Raw genomic sequence first — 5581 nt, 5'->3', positions numbered from 1 at the left:
AAGAAGAAGGGAGGAGGAGGCGCAGTGGCTGTGTCGGTGGAGTGGAGTTGAGGCGCTGGTGAGGGTGACGAGTAGAGGTGCAGCGCTGGAGATAAAAAAAAATGGAATTTTCTAGATGGTTTGGGTCGAACCGGTTCGATTCGGTTCGATTCGACCCATATCTTTGGTTTTCATTTGGTTTTCGGCTTTTTCAGTCGGTTTTCGGTTCGGTTTCTCACAGTGTTCGCATTAAAATATTGAAATAAATTTTCAGGCTGTCGGTTTATTAAATTTAATTGGAAAATCTTTGAAAAAAAAAAATTCGGGTTGTTTCAATAATACTTTGTCCAGTTAGTCTTCTCACATCTTGTAAAAAATGTTAGAGCATTTTCAATGCAACCATGGATTGTGGTTAATGTGTTTTAATAAATAGAAGCTGTAGATGGTGACATGGCTGAATATGTAGATTTTAAAAATGGCTCTCCAATACATCCTGATTATATTAGAATTTTCTAATGATGTGTATTTTATTTTTCAAATTATATGTAATCTATATCTATCTATCTATCTATCTATCTATCTATCTATCTATAATCCCAAAACCAAAAGAATTTTTAAAAAAACTGACATAACACTCCCATGTTTGAGTATTTCTTTTTTCTTTTTTTATAAATTTTCTAAAGTTTTAGTAATTTTTGAGCTTATCTTTTTTCATATTTATATATACCTATATCTAAAATCTAAAATCTAAAACTTTGAATAATTAAAACTTTAAAATTTTTGAATTATTGAATTTAAAACTTTAAAACTTTTGAAATTTTGAATTTAGAACATTAAAAATTTTTGAATTTTTTTCTTATATATATATATATATATACCTCTTTCAATGATTATTTTCATAATGGTTTCTTATTTTTTATTGTTTCTTTCGATTATTTTTTCTTTCAATTTTCGAGATTTTGGTTATTTTTTTATTTTCATGCGTATGTCATTATTGTTTTTCAGGTTTTGATTAGCAAAATGATGACAATAACGATTTCAATTTTTATATATTACCGCATCTTTTTTTCAACTACAGTAATGTTAATTTAATTCTCTGGTTTCGTCTTTCCTTCTTTTTCTTTTTTAGAATTTTTTAACTTTATGAAATGATATGTATGTAGAAAAAGTGGATATAGAGGCAAAGATAGGAGTAGAGAAAGGAAAGAGATAAATAAACATGACCAATATTAATTAAATCTAATTATTTCGATAACTTATTTTTTATCTTTGCACAATTAATTGTATGATATTGGATATGTTTGTTAGGAGTTACTTTCAATTTGTTTGTGTAGTTTTTATGCTTATGAACGAAAGGTCAATTTTTATTTATTTATTTATTTATTATTATTATGTTTTTTTTTTTTTTTGCTCTTTCTTTTATTTATTTTGCTTGCTAGTTTAAGAGGTTAAACAGAAATCTAAACATTAAATTTAATAAATACATTTAGAATAACAAAGGGAGCCTATAATAAAAATTAAAAAATAAATACATTTAATAAATTAAAAAAAATGAGATACCTAATATTCTTATCATTTTAATTTTAATTTTAATTTTATATCTAAATATTGGAAAATTATATTTAATGCTTATATTTTAAAATTAATAGTCATTTACGATAATTATCTATATCTATATTTCAATTTTGAAACTTTTTATTAGATCATTTAAGATTTTTTTTAAGTTTAAAAATTAGTACTTATTTAAAATAATTATCTATATTGATATTTTAATTTTTAATTTTTTTAGTTTTAGATTCGACTATTTAACTTTTTTTGTCTATTTATTTATAATAATTTAATATTTTTATATCTACTATATCTTTACTATTGTCTTTATATTTATTTGCAAAAATTTTGGAGGTAGATGAAACTTTTGTGTATGTCTTTCAAATTTATAGTTTTGCAAAACAATTTAACTAATGTCTAGGGGTTTTGTATTGTATGTGTAATGTGTTTACCCTATTTTAGTTTATTTGTATATCTTTTATAATATTTTTATTTGCTTCTTTTTATTTCTCTGAAGTTTTATGATTCATTCTTTTTATAAATATTTATTTTATATGTACATTAAAAAAGCAACCCCTTGTACAATGTACGATGATGAAGTAATGAAACAACTCATGCAATGTGTGGGCTTTCACCTAGTTAAAATTAAACCTGTAACTAAATACAGTAAATTAAAACATATTCTCTACTTTCTAGTTTTGTTATTGGATTGTCAAGCGATGGTTGCCTAATTGAATCTTTTGCTTTCCTAAGGTGGCTTAATCTTGAAAATAAATATGAAAAGTATTGATTTTATAAGCCAGAACAACAAATAACAAATAGGAGATGAGCTAGCCTTAGAAGAATAGTATCCTGTTAAAATTAGTTCGTATGGTAGGTAATTCTAAAAAATTTAGGAATAAACATGATATGCAATAAAGGTAAACCCTTCAAAGGAAAGAAGGGGGAACTTGAGAGCTGGTTTCACATTAGTTTCTGAGATTAATTCTAGAGCTATTTGATTGTGAATACTGAACATACAACAATAATCTAATTAAAACAAAAGACCGAAAAGGAATTAAAATGAAGAATAAAAAAAAGGCTATCTTGATCCTAGCTCCTTTATTGATCCAATTGCTAGGGCTTTTTTTTTTTTTTTTTTTTTTGCACTCTATACTTGGCACCTCTTATGTTGGTAATTTGTTAGATAGACAACCGACCACAATTCATATTTTTTCACTTGAGCATAGAGAAGAAATTAGTTTTAGCGTTAAGAAGAAGTTTAAACGTGAATAAAAGAGAAGGAGAGATATTAAAATATCATACTAGAAAAATTACTGTGCAGTCCTTATTATTTGAAAAATACAACTAGTCCATCCTTATGTTTTTTAAAATAAAAGGGGTATTTTTATCATTTCATAAGGTATTTAATGGAAAATATGCAAAAATTAGACAGAATGACCTTATAGTCTGACAGAGACAAACTAGTTGTATTTCACAAACCATAGTCTGACTAAATAGACAATAGCATTGGAGAAAATTTTTATTTTTAACTTTCAATTTTTTAAATGTGGCCAATAAATTAGAGCAATCCATAGTTATATTGAATATGCTCTCAAGAGTGGAAGTCTAATTTACTAGTTCCATTGGACGTCTTTTGTATACGAAAAAAAACTAATCTAATGCTCAAATTGCAATAAGACGTGTAGCGTTAAAACCTTAGTAATATTTTATAATTTTACAATATAATTAATTTTTACAATATAATTAATTAAAATTCCAACCTAAACGTGTCCCACGGCAATTCATTATAAATAGGAGCCTTGGTACCATACCATGGCATAACTCGTTTTACCCAAAAATAACACAATCTTCGTTTTCTATTTTGAAGCTTTTCCAAAAACAAAAAAAGAGATTCAAAAATGGGAGAAAAAAGAGAAGAAGAAGAAGCACAGATAGAAATTGAAACGTGGAAATATATAATTGGGTTTAGCAATATTGCAGCGGTTAAGTGTGCTTTTGAGCTTGGAATAGCCAATGCTATTAAAAACCATCAAGGGCCCATCAAGTGATAGGTCAGTGGTTAACTGACCTATCATCCACTGTTGGATGTGTTCCATCTTCTCTTCACCGCATCATGCGGTTCTTAGTCCATCACTATATTTTCAAAGAGCAACTCACCGCCGATGGGACCAAAGGTTATATACAGACACCTCTCTCTCGTCGGTTACTTGGTCCAGGCGTTTGAGGCAGCTCACGTCGACGATGTACGGAAATATGCAGCAGAAAACCCTGGCCTTAGCAATCTAATCATTGATGCGATGGCTTGTAATGCTAGGAAAACAGTGTCTGGTATAGTTGAAGGGTGTATAGAGATAAAAACTTAGGTAGATGTTGGAGGAGGAAATGGGACTGCTTTAAGCATGTTGGTTAAGGCTTGTCCTTGGATTAAAGGCATTAACATTGATCTTCCTCACGTTGTGGATGTTGCAGAAGAATGTGATGGTGTTAGGCATGTTGATGGTGACATGTTTCAGAGTGTTCCAAAGGCTGACGCTGCTTTGCTCATGGTCAGTTTTTGCTTGCATTTTGTGTTTGTATTTTTTAAAAAAAAATTTTAAGAAAAAATGAAGCAAAGATTATTAATAATCCGGACTTGATACGATGAAAGACTCAACATGGTTTAAAATAATATTCCAAACCAAAGCGACTCACCTAAATTCAGTCTATGGTTCATCCGTGAACCAAATCAATGAAATTTTAATTTGGAACGTGATATTTCTAGTCATTCAGTTGTAAAAAGAAACGATAAAATGAAAACGATTTTTAAAAAATCTCTATTTTTAGAAGTTTATTCTATGGATAGGCACATAGACCAAATATACGCAAGTTTTTCCCATTTCAAATCTTTAAGATTAACATGAAAGATGAAAAAGACAACTCATAGAAAAAGAAAAAGGCACTTAAACTTGGTCTATGGCTCATCCATGAACCAAATCAATAAAATTTTTTTTTTTGGAACGGTAATATTTCAAACCATTCAGTTGTAAAAAGAAACGATAAAATAGAAACAATTTTTAAAAAATCTCTATTTTTAGAAGTTTATTCCATGAATAGGCATGTAGACCAAATATAAGCAAGTTTTTTTCCATTTCAAATCTTTAAGATTAGCATGGAAAAAAGAAAAAGGCAACTCCTCGAGAAAAAAACGGGCAGACTTATTTACTTACCTTGTCACCCAAGTCACAGAAACATTACTAGTGAAGCCCGTTACATCTTGCAATTGTTTTTAACACACTAAAAGCAGAGTCATCATATGAGTGCTTTTTCCATATTTAAATGAACATTCAACAATAATGTATGCAAACAGATTTAACAATCATCAGAAATTCAGGATGGGAGAAATTTTGCCAAATTAGAAGGAAGATAGGTATTGCAATCATTGCAAAAAGGGAGGACATACAAGGGACATATGTTTTAAACTACATGGATATCCTGAATGGAAGTCAGGATATGGAGACTGCAAAGAGAAAAAGAGCACAAGCTAATGTTAGCATGTCAAATCTAGTAAATGAAACTCCTCTAGAGAGTTCAATATGGAGACTGCAATGAATCTACAAGCATATGGTGTGACATCTTACTGAATCGAATCGTTGCACAGAGTCGAGTCGAGTCGAGCCGAACTAGAACCTGGTTTAAGCCATTAGAGTCCAGAGTGGGGTAGAATGAGATTTAAATTAAATACTTAACTGCATTGGACTTAACTGAATGAAACATAAAGATAAAAGTATAAGGATTAGGACCAAATTGAAACAAAGTATAAAGTTTAGGTATTAAATTGTAAAATATTAAAAAGTTAGGTACTATTTGATAATTTGTAACATACAATTAGAGATAATTTAGAAGTTACCCGAAAATTCCACTCACTTTCCCTTTTCCATCTTCTCCTTCATCTTCTTCCTTCACTTTACCTTCTCCATCTTCTCCTAAATCTTCCTCCAATTTCTACCTTAATATTCAACCTTTCAAGCATTAAATTCAACCTACAACTCTATCCAAGTAAGTTGAATTTCTT

General features: G+C 29.2%; 1 pseudogene; it reads left to right on the top strand.

Annotated features, from left to right (window-relative positions):
• Positions 1–2431: 2431 nt before the first annotated feature.
• On the top strand, positions 2432–5118 carry LOC149499223 (acetylserotonin O-methyltransferase pseudogene; annotated as a pseudogene).
• The last annotated feature ends 463 nt before the right edge of the window (positions 5119–5581 follow it).

Source organism: Jatropha curcas, chromosome 1 (assembly GCF_041381405.1).
Source record: "Jatropha curcas cultivar XTBG-Jc1 chromosome 1, XTBG_Jcur_1.0, whole genome shotgun sequence".
NCBI classification, from domain to species: domain Eukaryota; kingdom Viridiplantae; phylum Streptophyta; class Magnoliopsida; order Malpighiales; family Euphorbiaceae; genus Jatropha; species Jatropha curcas.
This window is presented reverse-complemented; position numbering and strand designations above follow the sequence as displayed.